General features: G+C 29.8%; 1 protein-coding gene across 14 annotated transcripts in view; it reads right to left on the bottom strand.

The window, feature by feature from the left end:
* LOC145297516 (ubiquitin carboxyl-terminal hydrolase 9X-like) overlaps positions 1-19,725 on the bottom strand; it is a 292,030-nt gene extending 272,305 nt beyond the window's left edge. For 10 of the 14 annotated variants that reach the window (XR_013870257.1, XR_013870258.1, XR_013870256.1 and 7 more), the window contains exon 1: positions 19,496-19,725. The gene's annotated coding sequence lies outside the window, so the exon portion shown is untranslated. Of the gene's footprint in view, positions 1-19,480 lie in introns of all 14 variants that reach the window. The other 4 variants (XM_080143418.1, XM_080143423.1, XM_080143417.1 and 1 more) reach the window with 2 other exon arrangements.
* Positions 19,726-20,148: the final 423 nt, after the last annotated feature.

Raw genomic sequence — 20,148 nt, 5'->3', positions numbered from 1 at the left:
TAATAGTACTACTCTCATCTTCATAGCTCTTCAATTTTGAGTAAAAAAATAGAAGGCTTTATTTTTAAAACGTTTCATAGATAAAAAGTTAAAACATTTACTCATGGTTTACATGTAGCTAGTTATGTTTAAATTTGCTTCTTTTCAGGTGACTTCCACTAAGTATTTGTTTACAATTTTATTCACATTTTCTCACATAATTATATAGTGAACTGCTTCTCTCCAAATGAAACAGTTTCGTTCTAAGCAAGTTTCAACTTAACATGTCCAGAAGCTAAGATTAAATACTGGAATCTGAAAATCTCCAAATAATTAAACCTGCTTAGTTTCTTTAAAAACTTGAAACAAATTTTACTAAATCTTTTTAATTATCAACGATAGTAAAGTGAAATTCAACACAAAAACTGGGTTAATGCAGTCCATTTTTACACTAAAAGACATTTATCTCAAAAGAATCATTATTTCATGCAAAACTACAAGTTGTTTCTAAGGTACTTGTAATTGTGCTATTTAAGCACTCCAGATTATCTCCCTTTCTCTTGCAGAAAAAAAACTTCCACAAAAATGAATCTACATTGTTTAATCCGACATTTGTTACTCATACAATGTTTAAAAAGCAATTATAATTTTACAAAGTTATTACAAATTCTATTAGATCATGAGCTTCAAATTCAAACCTTGCAGAAAAAAAAAATGCTTAAAAGCTAGAGCATAATGAAATTCTATGAATGCACAAAATGCTGAATGCCACATTTTTACTGTCAACTCAGCTTCAGAACACGCCTAAAAATCATCAATAGTGAAAATATGATATATATATATATATATATATATATATATATATCATGCAGTAACTATAGCTCCAGATAAGGCACTAAAGTTCTAATTTTGTGGTTGGTATACAAGTTGAAAATAATTGAGAACATATTTATATCTGAAAGTTTGATATAATATATATCAGTCATACTAAACGTTATAGAGTACTTCAAAAATAGTATATATAAAAAAAAAACAATTTTTAAAACAATAAGCTAACATCAGAAGCATGAAGTTCTGTTTATAATGAAATTTTATTTCAATTTAAATACTGTAAAATTTATAATTCACCAAAAAATTAAAATAGTTAAAAGTACAAATGTGTGAATATGATGAGCGACATGATCTGAAGAGGCAAAATGGATCAGACAGCATATGCATGCAGACAGGTGATCACATTTTCAGGATGAAATAGGCCAAGGCTCTAATAGGTTATGATCACAGACTTGGTATTAGATTGATTTAAACTTACAATAGATTTAATACCAACAAAAAGGTGTTTAATAATAGATTCGGAATTGCAATAGATATCATTTAAGAACCAGATATATAAAAATAGACATTCACAGACAGTTATTTTTTTTTTTTCATTGTCTATTAGCTGGGGGGGGGGGGTACCCGGCGTTGCCCGGGTGTTTAAAGGTGTGTGTGTGTGTCCGGGGGGGGGGGGATACAAAAGAATAAGCGGAGTAAATATTTTTTAATATTAAATAGTAAATTATTAAATATTTTATAAAACAAATGTTTAAATTTAAAAAAAAAAAAAAAAAAAAAAAAAAAAAACTAACGTAAGGCAAACGAACGATGTTAAATGTAAAAATCGGAAAAACAAAAACAGAAAAAGAAAACGCGAATGTGATGAAAAAAAAATAAAAACGAACATTAAAACTACTTTAAAAAATCTGAAAAATAACAAAAAAAAAAACATAGAACGTGAAAAATGGCTTAAATAACCATGTTTCAATATTAAACCTTAAAAAAAAAAAAAAAAAAAAAAAAAGGCATCTCACACCATGATTTGAACCCAAAACCTTTAGATAATGAGGCCACGCTCTAATGAACTGAGCTAACCCGAAGCCCTGAGGCCAAGTTTGAAAATAAAATGTGAAAAAAAACATGAACTGTTCGGCCAGCCAGAATGAGTTACTGAAAGATGTTTGAATTTATTTAAGTAAGAACCAAATTGACAGGTGCCCGCACGGAAGTCGTAGAGCTATTCAGCAAATGAGGTCAATGACCAGGTTTGTTTGTTATAAGCGAAGTAAAAAAAGAAAACATAAACGAACGTTAAAACTTAAGCGGGGGGGGGGGGGGGGGGGTAATCAAAACACAGAAAAAAGAAAACACAAAAAAATCTAACGCAAGGCAAACGATGTTAAATGTAAAAATCGAAAAAACAAAAAAACAAAAACGAACGTTAAAACAAAAAAAAAAAAAAAGTGAAAAATGGCTTAAATAAACCTGTTTCGATATTAAAATTTTAAAAATCGGTGGATACCCGGGTGTTTTTGGGTGTGTGGTCGGGGGTGGATAAGCGAAGTAAAAAAAAAAAAAAAAAAAAAAAAAAAAAAGACATCTCACTGCTATTCGAACCCAAAACGAACCAACGCGCTAACCAACTGAACTAACGCAACGTACATGAAATTTAGTCAGTTCTTAAACTATTTAGAGTAAATCAGGTCATGACGTTATGACGCATGCGCAGAACCGGTCGTCGTCACGAGAGGACCGTTTTTGTTGACCCCCCTCCCTGTCGAAAATTGTCGATTTCAGGGTGGAAAAATTAACATTTTTGGCCAATTTTTCGATATTTTTCGGGCGAAGGATGGAGCTTCAATTTGATACAGAGTTTGTGAATTTTCGTCGTCTGTTGAAAGTTTTTAGCGGACACACAAAATTACATTTTCGCTTTTATATATATAGATGATTTCTTAGTGTAGTGAGATACAGCAAGTATCTCCCTAGAGATTCGAAAACCAAACAACCAGTCACATCCAAATATGAGCAATACGGCATTTTAAAACCACTGTGCCAACAAACTTACTGCTTACAGTAAGAAAGTCATGCAGTCAATCTGTTTACATGAATTTTTATCACGTTCAGTAACCAAAGAAAAATCTATTTACAAAAGAATATCGCTTTATGTAGCAATACACATGGACGATAAAACGCTTTGGATAATTACAGATTTCAAGGGGGATCTGCTAAAATCGTCATATTTTAAAAACCAAAGCATCTTATGTCCTCAAAATATCACCGTTTTGTTTGAAAATGAATATACTTTTAAATAAATTAATAAATAATAATGTACATTATACATTTTAAGAGTTTTAAGCAAAGAAAGTTCTAAAAAATGTTGACATCATAAAATGGCATTTTCAGTAAGATTTTTTTGTTTTGTTTTTTTTATTCCAGAACAAATCAAAAATTTTTAAAAATGAAAATATGAATATAAAAAAAAAAAAAAAAAAAAAATTTTCTTACATATTTAGTTGGAGCTCATTATCAAAACATAATTAGCTTAACTAGAGCTATCTGGTTATCAGAATATATAATTTTAAAGCAATCTGGCGTTATTTTTGGTCAAATTTTAAAAATATAGTTGAAAAACAAATATGTAACGTGTGCACTTTTATCCATTACATTAGTTTTTGACAGTGAATTAAACAGGTTTGTTAATAAAAAAAAAAGTGAAATACGATTTTTTTGCTTCACGTGTGCAAGCAGTACCTGGCCCCCACTTCCAATATATTTTTTTTATATCTTTTTTTTTTTTACAATTTTTTTCAGCGGATTATAATCGAATGGACACTAATCTACCCAATTATATATATACATATATATAAAAAATAAAAAATATTTAAATATTTGTAGGAAGTGCTCAGTTTCTAGTTAAGTTCCTATTTACTTGCCTCCCCACAAGGACAGTTAGACACAAGGTCAGTTAATATGAGGAAAATCCAGCTCTCAAAAAGGGTCAATCTGGATAGAAACAAACAAAAATTATCTCAATCATGAAGGATTTCTCCTTCACTGACAGAGGACAGAAAAGGCGAAGTGTAGCATCAGAATACTACACTGTGATCTTGGCCCAAAGTCCAGGTAGAAACAAAAAAGAAAAAAGTCTTAAACTCGGACAAGAAATGTAATTGAAAATAAAAACCAAATTTATCAAAAATTTGTGAACGATTTGTTAGCTTTAGCAAAAAAATGTTTTTTGATATTTAAATAACTAGGCAAAATTAAGTTTTCCAAACATCACGTTTTCATTAGTGACATCACTTGTTTTAAATAAAATTTATTTTTGTCTATTTGTCGTAATTCTTGTTAAGTTTCACACCCCTTAAAAATTACGAAAAACAAAAATAAATTTCATATATATAAGTAATTTGATGTCCAAAATCTAAGGCATAACATTTTCAAAAGCCAATAATTATGACCCACTAATGTAAATATGAGAGTCAAACGCCTTAAGAAAAAAAATTCCATTAATCCTACCTCTAATCCTAGGTACAAGTGGCAAGCCTCCTCCTCTTAAAACCTTTAGTCCTAACAATAATGCTAAGTCTAAGTGGCAAGCTCCTCAAAGTTCCTTGGTAAGCTACATATAAGTGTTTAAAAAAAGAAAAAAAAAAAAAATCCTTCCTTAAAGAAAACTGCACTATTTATCAACCATAAAAAAATGAATTAGTCAACTGTCCTAAAACGCTAGAATGGTCTTAAAATGGTGAATTATTTTACATTAAATTTATGTGAAACTAACCCCCACTCTAACTTCTAAAACTGTTTTTGTTTTGTTTCTATCAAGTCTTCAAGGTGTTCACACACAATTTTTATCATTAACCCAAAGTCAGAGTGGGTGGGGTTAACGGAGGGTATTAATTTACAATACTACCAAAGAAATCTTGCAATATATTCGTTTTTAAAAAGTCCTAGATTTCGATTTTAATTTTTTGTACATATAATGCATTACAATTCAGCTTTGAGTTCTAACTTCTTTTCTTTTAATGGATACATGTCATTTTTAAGGAATTGCAGCATATTTATGTGCATTTACTGCAGATTATTTGGAAACCATTAATTTTTGGAGCTTTACAGTAGCATATTTTAATTCCTAGCACAAAAATACACTGATATAGTAAATTTCATCGTTTATCTTCTGTTTTAAGAAAGATATAACATTTTCACTGAAAAACCAGTTTAAAAAATGTGACAAAACGCATATAATCTTAAAGAGGGAAAATATCCAAACATGTGAGGCACAAAAATAGTCATAATTTCCTTAATTTTAATTGGATTTAAAAATTAAAAAATATTCTTTCTTAGCTCATCAAGCTCTTTCTATAGCTTCCAATATTGAAATATTTTAAGCCATTTCAATTTTTTTTCATGTGTATTGCTACTTTATGCTAGGGAGGAACCATTATTTTCTCTAATAAAGAGCCTCATCTATGAATAAGAGGTATACGTATATATAAAATATAGGCAACCACAAACAATTGTTTTATCTTCCGACTCCTCAGCATGGTTAGATGAAACAAGTACACCCACACCATGATTTGAAATTCAAAGTTAAGATATAGACAAGCTTAAGTTCCTGTTGGAATCAAACTCCTAAGGATTTTGAAAGACTCCTATAATATATATTATTAAATGACATTATCCAGAGTACTTGGATAAATACATTTCATTCTGATCAAAAAGGGACAATATTATTGCAGAGGTCAATCTGTGCTGGAGATCTATAAAAAAAAAAAAAAGCAAATGCATTATTTTTCTTTAAATTATAAAAAAAAGATTAAATAGTTGATGCTTATGCACTTATTGTACAGTGCTATTTTTAAATAGTATTTTCAATATCTTTTTCATGAAATTGTTAGGTGAAAGTACAGAATAGTTACAAGTTATGTTAAAAGTGGGCTTCTAAATAACATTATTTCAACATGGTACAAGTGGATAAGTACCGCAATGTTAAATGGTTTGGCGTTTGGAGCAAATGTACACAGGAGTCCTCACTGATTCTTGTGAAATGGCAGGTGTAGCTTGAGAGATTAAGAATAAATCTGACAGTGATATGGAACTAGGAGGAGAAAGAAGCAACCCTAGTAAAGTTTGTATCCCTAATGATGCTGGGTTAACAGAACCGAGAGAGAAAATGAAATATCAAGGTCTTATGGGTGATATGGAAAGATCTTAGATCTATCATTCCAGTAAAGAACAACTGAACTCGTGAACAAAAAATTTCCAAAACTACCTAGCAAATATACTCGAACCAAGTGCAAGAGAAATTCAAATAATTGCACTTAAAGAGACGGTCAGAATCTTAAATAGATCTCTCGATTGGAAAATATGAAATAGCAGGTGAATGTTTAAAAAACCTCAATGTTTAAACAAACTGATAAGAAAATTGAAAAAAGGTGGAATAATGATCTTTTGGTGCCACCACAAATTTTATAAACTAAAAAATAAAAGCATCATAAGGTAACTTATTTAATTATAGACAATGTACTAGTAAAATGCAACTGTTTATACTAAAAGCAAATCACAAACATTAAATAGGATACTGATTAATGAAGACCATGTTATTTCAGACTATGTACATGTATATACAAGTTAGAAAAACATTTCATCCAAGGCATGAAAATTGTTAAACAAAATGTTTTTACTATAGGCTTTAAAAATAAAGGTACAAGATTCAATTTGAAATTTATTTATCTTCAAAGTGTACTTTTATAAATTTTACAAAGTAAGGTATAAAAATCTAATACCTTACTTTGTAAAATGTATAAAAGTACATAAATTTCAAATTGAATCTTGTACCTTTATTTTTAAAGCCTATAGTAAAAACATTTTGTTTAACAATTTTCATGCCTTGGATGAAATGCTTTTCTAACTTGCATCTTTTTAAGATTATATTTTATTGAATTTATTATTTTGGATTAAAAAAAAAAATGTATGTGGTTGTGCATGTATTTATAAAAACTCCTACTCTCTATTTCAGTTTGTATTTCTCCTCACACCAACTTTTTTTTTGCAACTCCCTCTTTGTCATACATGTCTGAATAATAAAATCTAATTTTTTTAAAAACTTTAAAATAACTTTAGATTAAAATTTTTTAAACTTCTTTCAGAATAGAAAATCTTTACAATTTAATAAGGAACATATGTCATATAGGTTTCATTAACAAATATTCAGTACATAACGAAAAAAATAGAGATGAAAATTTCAAAAGGATTGTATAACTGGTTACGCTCAGTAGTAGTCCTTGCCAGCGAAAGTTTTTGTTATTGTTATTCTATTATTATTATTATTATTATTATTTAAAACATTTTGTGTCCTACTCACAAGGACTAATTTTTTCATCTTGTAAACACAATCATGTCTTTCAAAAACAATAGAAAAAAAAGAAAAATATACCATTACTATAAGAAAATAATCCTGTAAGAATGTATTATAAAGAATGGACGTATACTATATTGCTCTTGCAAAAGAGGTAATACCAGGGCAGAATGTATTATGATGAATATATAATTACATTAAGCCCCAAAAGGAGAAGGTAAAAGCCTGGAAAGATCATGATGAATGAACATATACTACGCTACTCTAAAGAGGTGATGCCTGATAAGATGGTAGCATAACAGATACCCTTTTCAAAATAGAGGAGGGTAATAACAAAAATAACAGATGCTTTCAGGTTTCCTTCCACAAGTATTTTCTTTTTAGCTTTTTCAGTTCAAAACTGAAATTTAGCTTTTCCTAATAAAAAAAAAAACATTAAGAAATATTTTAATGAAATGAGAAAAAACGTTAATAACTTTGAAAGATATAAAAATGAAAAGAATTTACAGTGCATAACAAGTGTAAAAAATGAACATTTCATGAGATTTATTAGTAAAGAGAAGCCAGCAAATAATCTGAGTGAGGTTGTTTGACTGGTAGTTGTTCAATAATAAAAAAACTAAAAGGAAGTTGTTTACTCTATAAAAATTAAATACAAAATATTTATGAGGAAAACAAAGAGCATTAAGATAGAAACAAGCATAAAGAATTTGACTGCCTAACACCAAGAGAAACTCCAAGAGACTAAACAGATTATCTGACCTTCGGACTTGGATCAGCATATAATATCTTATTTTGTTCTCATTGGAGAGAGAAGAAATCCTTCTAAACTAAAGCAATTTTCATTTTTATCTCAGATTCAGTCATTCCTTACCCTTACAGACATAAAAAAAAAGGAGCCTCATGTTTAATCTTTGTGAGAAAGAAAGTAGAGATAAACCTGAATGGATTAACACTCATCTTGCAGAACAAAATAAAGAGGAACTAGCAAGATTTATTGCGTACTAGCTAGACAAAGACTTAGCATTGAAGGAGTCATTATGTCCCCTGCACCAAGTTATCAACACCATATTGTTCTTTTTAACATTTTATGATATTTAATTTTTAAAGTCAGGGCCAAGTATACTACATCAATTGAGTGGAAGATGATAAAGTTTATTAAAATAAATTTTGGCAAATTTATAATGGTTAACCACCTCAAGAGACACCAACATTTCCCAGCAATGGATTAGGATGTCTGAACGCTTCCATTTTAGGTCCTGAACTCCATTTCTGTTACTTTTTCCTTAAATTTTCAAGTTACAAATAAAGAAAAACATTTCTTTTACTTTCTATGGATATTCAATACAAATATCATTTGATAAAAAAAAAATATACTTTTTTAAGTACCCTGGCTAATGTAGCTCCATAATATATATGGTTATGGGAGTCTATATTCCAAATCATGGAAGGAGTACTAAAACAGGAATTACAACTCATATGTGTCATTGCTACAATACTGGAAGTAATATAGTGGAGGGGGGGGGGGGGGCTAACAATATCATCACATTCTTTGATCAAAAGGATAGAACCACAACGCCTTAATCACAGATGCAAAGGTGTATAATTTCCAGAAAATAAATCAACCAGTCTGTCAATGTTAACAGTTGTTCGTCCTAAGTCTAAAAAAAAAAAAAAAAAAAAAAAAAAAAAAATGGTGCTCGTGTGTTTCTGTACTAACTGGTGGACTCAAGTGAATTTTAGTCAAAAGTGTCTATTTATAGCAAGACAAGTCAACACAGGTTATAATAACACCTTAGATGATTCAATTACATAAAAATTGAACAGATTTTTCACAAAAAGTCATTACAAACAGAAAATTGTTAAGAATAAATTGTTTCATGATACAAAAACAGGTTCGACACAAATTCAGCTAAATATTTAAAAATAAAATTTTTATTTTTTTACTTTTTTTCTCTAAGTGAAGATTGATAACATGGATAACTATTTCCATCTAAGTCTTATATTTGCAACATTTTCGTCTATGCAACCTTGAACTTTCTTCACATGCATCTTTTCAAACTTGAGAATCTTCGAGCAAAACTTGTCAAATTTAGAAATCGGTACAGAATTTTGAACTAACCAAATTCTTAATTTAATCCGTGGAGGTAGATTGTTTTCTGTCATCAGTCATAACCGGGTAAAAGTGTAAGGGGCATTTTGCAGTATAGCAACAAAACGAAAAAATAGTAAAAACAAATGTTACCAAAGGTAAGATAAGATACTCTTCTACCTACGTAAGATTTGAGGTTTAAATTATTTTGAAGTGATTATTTACTTTAAAACGTAAGTAGTGCAAGTTAGAAAAAGAAAAAAATATATTGTATGGGTTTTTACCGGTATATTGTTTAATTTTCGATTTCTGAGAGATTATGACTTATGGCAACAATTATCATTTTCCATTTCTCCAGGTTATGTACAAGACTAACTTATCTTACCTTTGGTAACATTTATATATTTGTTTTTCAGCCACTTTTTCATTTTGTTGGTTATATACTACAAAATGTCCAGTGTTAATGCTATTAAGTCTGTAACCTCAAGAAGAATGTTACTTTAAACTGATTGTTAAGCAACGCTATTAAACCATTATATAACGCAGACATGTGACTTTTGGAGTTACACCGAATCTAGTCTAGATGTGTAGTATTTTATATATACTAGCAAAAGTACTCGTCGTTGACTGGGTTCAAAAACAGCCTACAGAAAATGGACAGATTTATGAAAGTATGATAGGTTATGAAAAGGAAGGGTTGTAAAGAGATAGCTTCGAATTTAGAGGTATCAAAACCAAACCAAAATATGATGAAAGTAAAAATAAAATAGATAAACCCCATAATTTATTATACCATACCTGTTCACACTGAAACACTTATCACAATATTATGTGGATCTATATTAAAAAACCTTGTTAAACTTTGTGACATATTTCCATTCTACGGAGGTCAGGCGCGAATGAACACCCCATAATTTTATTATACCATATTTCTTCAAACTGAAACAATTATCAAAGTATACGTACGCAGATAGATATGAAAAGTCTTTATAAAAGCTTGTGCCTATTTCCATTCTATGGAGGCCAGGCACGAATGCAGACCCCCACAATTTTATTATACCATCCCTATTTAAGTTAAAACATACTTATCAAAGTATTATTATGTACATCTATATCAAAAACACTTGTAAATGTTTTTTGTTTTACATTTTTGAATTTTTTTTTTTATTTCCATACTTTGTGGACCAAGCGCGTACGCAGACCCCACAATTTTAATGAAACATACCCATTCCTGTGTCTCGATACATCTATCATTATATGAGATCAGTTTTCTATAATAGTCAACCATATAGGAGCCTATTCGTAACCAGACACACAGACGTTCAGCTTATATATATATATATATATATATATATATATATATATATATACACACATATTACAATTTCATTTCTGGTGTTCTAATCTATGAATTAAAAAGGTTTAATTTGAAATTCCATACATATTCCAAAGATAAGATGCACTTTGACCCCTGGAGAGACAGGTCATATTGACTGAAAGATTTTCAAGATGAGAATATTAGTCTGATAAATAATTTACTTTTTTTTAATAGATGGCATTAATTGATGATATAAATTTTATGCATGAATTAAACTTAAAGTATAAAATAATATTGCAAGGTGTTTCTTAAAACGAGTTTCTTAAAACCAAATGTGTAAATAAAAGGCTCGAATATGTATTGTGGAGATCCTGAGAAAGAATATGGCATGGTATATGGGGGGGGGGGTTACACCTGAGTTAGCATGCGTCTCACAAGGCAGTATGGTGAAAGTAGAAATTGGCAAACAAAATTAACAGTACAGTACAGTAATACTTCAATACAGTAGAAAAGCTGAATACGAGTAGTTGTTTTAAATTGTAATAAACCTATTATATATATATATACATTTCCAAGTAAATGGATTTTATGTTGATAAGCTAAAAATGTTTAACTCTTTTATAATGACTTCATTCGCTAATTGTAAAAAAAAAAAAAAAAAAAGTGATTTCGTAAGTTTTATACCGATGGTAAACAACGCCGAACTACAAAATAGTCTCAGTTCAGAACAATATGCAGAAATATCGTCACAGACAACTGGTTCTCATTATCGAGATACGTAAGTATTATGACATATGCCATTTGAAACACATAAAATTATCTTTTTAAAAAAGATAGCATTTGCTATAGAATCTACAAAAAATAAAATAAAAATGCTTGGATTCGTAAATGAAGCTAAAAATTGTTAAAACATTGCTTAATAGAAGTGATGGTCGTAACAGCAGTATGAAAATGGAACGATCACCCGATCTCGTTTTGAAACCATCTGGGGAAAGATAAAAATGGAGGAAATGAATCGATGTGGATCAAGGAGAAAAAAAAAAGACTGCCCTTTCAAATAATTGTCTAAAAAGCGGGTATTGTTGAAATAAAAATAAACTTATTAAGTCCCAGAGTTTCATTCAACACCCTGAAAGAGTTAATTATCTTTGATTAACTCGGTGTTTTTTTTATTTTTTTTTTATTTTAGTTTTCAAAATTGTACGCTAAATAAAAACACGCATATTTTAAAACGGGTATTAACAAATCGGAATATATTTTCGACCAACCACTAGTAGCAGTGGTAGTGAGTGGTCTTGGTCTACCGTCAAAATGTTGCTCTATTACGAGATGATCTTATTATTGACAAAATTGTGCACGGAAATGAGAAGTTAAAATTCTTTCAGCTAGACTGGATACAAGTAAATGTAAACGATTTCAAGATTAAAATTCAATTTTTTAAATTTTTAAGTCTCATTATTAAACTAGACCAACCCTAACCCGTTGAGTCAGTATTTGTTCTAACATCTGCGTGATTATGTTTTTAAAATTAAGTATTTACTTAAAATAAATGACGTCATAAAGGATGAATAGTAGCTTTATGACGTCATCTATCTTTCTTTGTGGTGTCATCCAGTGTGTACAGTGACAAGGTATCAACAAGATAAGAGTTTTAGATATAACGTGTGAAGAGAATAAAGTCAAATTGTTTGTTTTTTTTTTCAAATATAAAAATGAAAATAAAATATGGATTTGTAAGAAATAAATGAACTCAAATTATTGTTCTTCAGACAGATTATTCACAACAAAATAAAAAAATCATGTTGAGATTATTAAATTCCTTAAAATTTTACAGGTTTGGACATTGGGAGTGCTTTTTTTGTTTTTTGTTTTTTTCACGGTGTCTAGCGAATACAAAAAGACGGTTTTAAAATGCAGAGAGTAAAGGGGAATAAGTGGAATTACTGGTAGTCAGCTGTTAAAAAAAACAAAAAAAAAAAAACGAGTCTAGCAAGAATGAATGAAGGGCAAGAGAGGAAATCTACAAAGTCAGTGACGTTTCGTACGCACACACAGATTTTTGCCTACTACATTGCTTTAGATAACATTTAACCGAGAAAGAAATAGATAAAATTTGAGAACGCGTTCTTCAACTATTCTAATTGACGTTTAGATTAGAAAAATGTCTTCCTTCCCTTTTATGCATGAATTAAACTTAAAGTATAAATAAAATTCTGTGACCATTCCAGGCGTTTCTCACTTCTACATGACTTGCATGTTTTTTTTGTTTTTTTTTTTTTGTTTTTTGTTAATTATTTTACTATTAATCGAATATTTGGAACCAAGAACGTAATATAAAGAAATTTTAAAATATTTTTCTTTTTAATTACGAAATTAAATTCACCACAATGCGTTTCGATTTATTCGCAAACACGTCAGCTTCAATACTTTTAAATATTCGAAAAACATAAAATAAATAACACTAAAAAATTTTAAGGGATTTAAGTCTTTAAACTGTCTTTAGGGTTCTTAGCATTTTTAAAATAGAGATTGAAACATTAAAATTAATTATAATTTTATAACAATTCGGTACAAGTAATTCAACAACTAAACGATACCAATCAAATTTAACTTTAAATCCTATAAAAAGGGGGGGGGGTCAAAATGAAAGCAAGACTGCCGGGGGCCGGGCCACGTCAGATATGCAGAACTAGTATAGTAATAGTCGAGACTATTCTATTAGCTAAAGCAGAAACTGATATGAAGACAAACTAATTTGTTTCATTATAGGACTGAACAACAATAACTGACTAGTGACTACAATAAGAAAATCCTTTTCTGTTATATCGGTTGAAATGTCAACACAAAACTACAATGTGAGCGAAATAGTGCTTCTTTGATACGACAGGGGCGCATTGGAAAATTCATGTTTTACTTCGGATTCAATGGCACAAAATACACAACTTATTGCCCGTCGTCAATTTAAAAGTTCAAATTTACTGAACTGAATGGTCACGATAGTAAAACAAGTCAGCCATGTTAAAAATCTATATAAAATACAGTAAAATGGCCGCCATGTGCATGTGCACTATCTTGAAATTAAGCAATTGTCGATTAGAATGTTAGTTTTGCTTCAAGTATTATGGTTTATTTGCTCCTAAAACCAAAGGAAAACATAACTTTTACCACTGGCTTAGACCACCATCGTATCAAAGGAAAATATTATTCATTTGTTAAATTCCGTTTTGTTAGGTTTAAGATATATTTTAAATTAAAATCAAAGTAAAAAAAGCATACATTACAGCAAAAGAGAAACAAGTTTATACCAATAAAAATTAAAGAAAAGGCGCTTCTGACGAAATTTTGTAGTCGATAAATGAAGTTTTCAGATAAAAAACAATGGTTTCAACTGTTTTTGTCAATTCGTAGTAGCTTCCAAATTATGCAGTCGGAATTGAATGTTACTGAATTATTTAAAAAGAAAAATATCATTAATCGTGTTAGCAGTTGAAAAATTGTATAGATTTTTATTACTGATTTTTTTATTTTTAAAACTAACAATTAAAAACAATTAAAATAATATTTAAAGTGGGATTCAGTTTGCCCAGTTAATTTAGTGTGAAGGTTTTCTTTTTGAGACTAGCTTCCAGAGTTCGTTTTTAAGATTTCAAAGGCAAGTTAAAAAAATAAAATAATCCAACGATCCTAATATAGGTTAAAAACTGAGGTGCTAATGCACTTACTGATCCGCGCTATTTCTTAAATCGTATTTCCAAGTTTAAAAGTTTTGATATATTTTTTTTTTTATTATTCAATTGTAAGGTTAAAGTACAGAATAGGTACAAAACGCCCTCCCCTCCCCATGTTAAGAATGGCTTTTTAAATAACGTTATTTCAGTACGGATCAATAAGTGCATGCATGAGTACCAAAATTGATAAAACTACAATTTATAAAATTATGATCAAACTTGGTACACCAAACGAAGAGACTGTTTATTAGCGTCTTGTAAATAAATAAATATTGGTCGAGAAAAAGGTGTAAATTCCTTAAAAAAAAAAAAAAAAAAAAGATAAAAATAAATAAATAATCAAACAATAATGGATCTTTCGTATAAATCGCCAGTCAGACTTAAAAGCAATAAATTATTTTAAATGCATTGTTTTATTTTGTTTTTTTTTTTGTTAATTGATCGGTACAATTCCCCCCCCCCTCATCATCCAAAACACCTTTTGTCTAAATTTCTTAAAATATTTACATTTTTGGAAAGACGGGTGTAACAATGTGAAATGTTGAATTTTCAATCCCATAAATACTTCCCGGTTTTGTTAACTGAAGAGGGAAGAGCCCAAAGTACAAATGGATATTTACTTTTTACCAAATTATTTTGGAAATGGAATTTTAAAACATTAAATTTTTTTTTTAATTAACTATTTAAAAAAAAAAAAAATGGGTTTGTATTACAATACACAGAGGTACGAAAAAGTTGTCAAAAAAGTTATAACAAATAAATGTAATCAAAGGCAAGGTAAGTTACTTTTCTACTTAACTGGATAAGTTTTTAGTGTTTATTCAATTCGAAAAACAAGTACTATTGACTGCTACCGAAGAACAAGAAAAAAAATTGGCTAAAAACTTTAATTCCTTCACCCTCAACTGGTAACTTTTCTACAAGGAGGGAGGGGTCGTTGGCTAATATTTTCGAAAGCCATCCCCTCTTTTTGATTGACTAGCCTTAATTTAAATATTCGTCACTTCCGGTTTGGCAATGGGCGCAACAACAAAGACGTCACGTTTTTTTTTTTCGTTCCTTTCCTCCTTCGCTGTACGAGTTCGAGCCCGCCTGCCTACTACCACTTTTTTTTTTTTTTTTTTTTTTGCTCAACACATACCTACAAACACCGGGCACGCCGGCACGGGTAGCCAGGCTAGTCTATAATATAAATCTCACTTGCCGTTAAAATGTATGTACGCCTAAAAGTTTCGACAGAGGCGACAAATTTTCACAAGATCGGTATCGTTTCGAAGCGCAACTCTTCGGACAACAAATATCAAAAAAATGTCAAAAACATTAATTCTTTCACCCTCAACTAGGCATTTTTCTACAGGGAGGGGTCACTTTTTTCGCCGATATTTTTCGAAAGTCATCCCCTCTTTTCGATTGACTGACTTTAACTTAAACCTTCGCCACTTTCGGTTTGGCGATGGAGGGACGCAACGGCAAAGACGTCACGTTTTTTTCTCCTTCGCTGTACGGGTTCGAGCCTGCCTGCCTATTACCACCTTTTTTTTTTTTTTTTGCTCAACACACCAAACACCCGGGCACCCAGACTAGTTAAATAAAAACGCTAAAAACTTATCCAGTTAGGTAGAAAAGTAACTCATCTTGCCTTTAATAACATTTGTTATATATTTGTTTTTTGACAACTGTTTCGTACATCTGTTGATTGTAATACACACGCGATAAATTAATCGATTAGTTTGTTTTTTAATTTTTACGGTGCTAGTGCAGAGAGTGATCCGCGCTATTTTTTAAATCGTATTTACAAGTTTAATTAAAGTTTTATGACATGTTTTTTTATTCAATTGTAAGGTTAAAGTAGGTACAAAACACCCTCCTCATGTTAAGAATGGCTTTTTAAATAATAACGTTATTATTTACGTCCGGATCACTCTGCACTAGTACCATTTTTACGACGATCTTTGAAAAAAAATAAAAAATTTAAGTGGGGTATATATTGGATTTGGAGATCATTTTCTCGCGTTAAATAGCAAATCTAAATGCCATAAGATCACAAATAATGAAGAACTCTTCAAACATTTCAATAAAGTTTGCCTTTCCAAGTTCCATGGATGTTTTTTAGGTTTTCGTATTATTTTATCGATTATTTGTTTTTAAGTTATCCTTTTATTAAAAAGAATAACTGACTTTGCTTGGGTTGTCAGTTTAGAAAACACGGTTATATTGAACATTTTAGCTTTAAAATAGCTACAAAATTTCGTTTTAAATCGGTATTGGTGCAAAATACGTTGTATTCTTTGCTGTTTGAATTTTTGTTAATTTTAAATAAACACTAGTTATTTTGTAGTATAGTTAAGAAAAAGGTGAAAAGAAACTTGTAATTTTCGATTTTTCAGCTGTTAAAACGTACACCAAATTATATATATATATATATATATATATATATAATATTACCAAGCCAACGATACAAATTAAAAAAAAAAAAAAAAAAAAAAATGTTCCTAAACTGTGTCGATTAAATTTTCTTGCATTTGATAAGTCATTTGTTAATTTTTTTTTTTTTTAGGGGGTGGGGCATGGGGCACTGTTTTCTGTTAAAATATTGCATAATCTCGGTGTTCGATTTAAAAAAAAAATAAAAAAATAAAAAATTAAAAACAAAAAAACGGCGCATTCATTACTTAGCTCTGACATAAATTACAATGCGAGAAAACTAATCGCAAACATTTGCCGGCGATTATAAAGCTGAAAACTTGGTAAATTTATACAAATACCGTGACAGCGAATTAGTAGAAAAAAATGTACCCTAACCCTAACCCAGTTTTCAGATTCGTGTTCAGCACACCGAAACGTAACAGAATACTACGTAAAAGATTTTACTAATTCGCTGTCACGGTGTTTGTATAATAATACCGAAAACTTCAATTAAAAAAAAAAAAAAACTGTTTACGTTTTTTTTTTGTTTTGTTTTTTATAAAATTTTAAATTCGTTTTAATATTCGACTAATACATTTCAATGTGTAGCTAGTAGAAACACCTGATAATTTACTTTCATCCCCACGAGGGCAGAGTTAGATACAAAGTTGGTTTTTAATGTGTGGAAAATTCAGCTCCCAAAAAGGGGCACTCTGGGTAGGAACAAAAATAATTGCCTCAGTCATGAAGGATTTCTCCTCCACTGACCGAAGACGGAATAGGTCAAATGTAGCATTAGAACAGATACTACAATGTGATCTTGGCCTAAAGGTGAAGGAACAAAACCAATAATCACAAACACAGAAAAGACAAAGAAAATGTTCTCCAAGTTGTCTATTTGCCTGCCTCCCTACGAGGGCAAAATTAAACACAAATGTTTTAAATGGGGGGGGATTAAATCCAGCTCCCCAAAAGGGTACATGTCACAGTTTACACATACACAACACGCAGGTATTAAAATATTTTTAGACATTTGATACTTATGTACTTTTGTTACCGTGCTGAAATAACGTTATTTTGAAAGCCATTCTTAACATAGGAGGGTACAGGAGGGTGTGTTATAACAATTATGTCCTCCCAGTTAATTTATTTTTTTTTTTAAATGAAACTTTAATTTAACCAGAAAAAAAAATTTAAATAAAAATTGCGCGGTATCAAAAGTGCATAAGCACCCAACATTTAATGGATTTTTAAAAATAGTAAATAAACTTGGTTTTCTTTTGCAATAAACTAGAAATGAAAAATAATTTTGATCTTTTCATTAATAAAAAAAAAAAAAACATGGCAGCGTTTTAATTTTTTTTTTTTTTTACTCAGAAAAGAAAAAAATAAAAATGAAAGACGTGTCCAGACGAATTAAGAGTGACATTTATTATAACTGAACATTTTTTTTTTTCACTTGTAAATTCAATTTATTTACACTGGTTTTCATTTTAATATAAATTAAATATATTACATGAAGACAATTTCTCCATTTACGTAAAACTAAATTATATCCCTCCCCAATCGGCCTTCGTTCAGTCGTTATTAAAATAATTCAAGTTTTACGATATCTTTTATTTGTTAGGTGAAAGTATAGTTAAAAAACGTTTCCCTCCCGATGTCAAAAGTATGGGTTTCTAAAAAAAAAAAAAAAAAAAATTCTATTTTCGGTCCGTATCCTGCATAATTTTATTAATGACCAAACTTTGAAAAAAATACAAGTTATATATATATATATGAGAGAGAGAGAGAGAGAGATTCAGCCCCATGGCTGTAACATATTGTAGTAAAGTCTGGTAACGACCACACAAAAGTAAACTCGGGTTCATGTAACGACAAACTGTATATATTTTTTTATAAATTGTTGCTTTTTATTTATTTTTGGAATTGTTTTCAAGTGTTTTGTTTGTTTGTTTGTTTGGTTTGTTTTTTTCTGATAAAACTGTCTGCACGACACAACAAAAACTAATTTAAAGCACATATGCAATAATGTAATTTTCTTTTTTAGTTTCGGGAACCGGAGTCTAATTTTATGTAATTGCATTTCCATCTTTGTAACTCGTTACACAATTTTACAGAGTCAATATGTTGCAACCTTTGGGTTGGATTTATAGAAGCACCAGATAAGTTTAATCAATTATTTAGTGTGTATTTATTAATATTAAATTACAGTTATGTATTTAATAGATTTTTGTTGTCTCCTTGGAAATGAGCAGTACTAATGAAGATACAGATCTGGTAGTAGTTTTCACATTCTTTTTTTTTTCTTTTTAAATTATTACTCCGACATATTTGTTGCCTTAAATATAACATGAAGGTTTGTTCATCTATTTATAATCGCCGTAAAATAGAAAGAAAAAATTTTTAAAAGCGGGTTCAGAGGAAGAAAATAAAATAAAGAGACTAAAAAATAAAAATGAAAATGGCGAAACCCGTGTTTTAAAAATGGCACAAACTGAATCAAAGGTGGGAAATTAATAACAATCACATTTGACAAATATAATCTTTGTCTTAGGTTTGCTTTTCTTAAACTATTTAGTTACTCAAAATTAAATAAACTGACATTAAACAAATTACAACATGTAGAGCTCATGTTTTATTCTAAATAAAAACGAGGGAGGCTTTTTTTTATGTATATGAAAAAAAAAAAGATGAACCCCCATTTTGTGACCAGCGATTATGTGAGACACACACAAACAAGACATTTAGACACCAATGGAGAAAACAGTAATTTTTACATAAAAGCAGCTCACAAGGAAGACAGAATTTCAATAGGACATCTTCCTTAGGGTTGGCACTGCTATCTCCTTTAGTCTTAGACGTTCCGGTGAGAAGACTTTTCGGACACGAAGAGATTACCACTGGAGGATGCCTCAGTAGTTTGGTAGAAAATCTCCAATATGGCTGCCACTATGAACCGTTGTCGTCCTCCTCCCTCTTACTCATATTTGTGCCTCCTACTACTCCTCTCCCTTGACCCAACACACAAACCTGTGGTAGTAGTAGTGGTAGTAGTATTAGAGAATTATATATATATATATTCAGCTTTATTGTATTAAAGTTGTTATTTACAATAGTATTTCATTATGATTTTTAGTTTATATAAAATAAATAAAAGCCAGGTACTTTTTCAGATCAGTGCTCATTGGTTCGGTAAAATCCGGTAACGAGTTACACCAGCCGAAAAGTGACCATACAAAATAAAACCGGGGTTCCCGAAACGGAAAACGAAAAAAAAAAATAAAAACACTTCCTGATTTATTTACAATAACTTTTATTTTTGGTACAATATTTACATTGTTACATTGCATTTCTTTTTGTAAATTTATTTATTTATTTATAATTTGTAATTATTTTCTGGTATTTTTTAAGTTATCCCGACATTTAATTTTATTTTTATTTTTTT

Source organism: Euprymna scolopes, chromosome 18 (genome assembly GCF_053919585.1).
Source record: "Euprymna scolopes isolate OS-2025 chromosome 18, ASM5391958v1, whole genome shotgun sequence".
In the NCBI taxonomy this organism is placed as follows: Eukaryota; Metazoa; Mollusca; class Cephalopoda; order Sepiida; family Sepiolidae; genus Euprymna; species Euprymna scolopes.
This window is presented reverse-complemented; position numbering and strand designations above follow the sequence as displayed.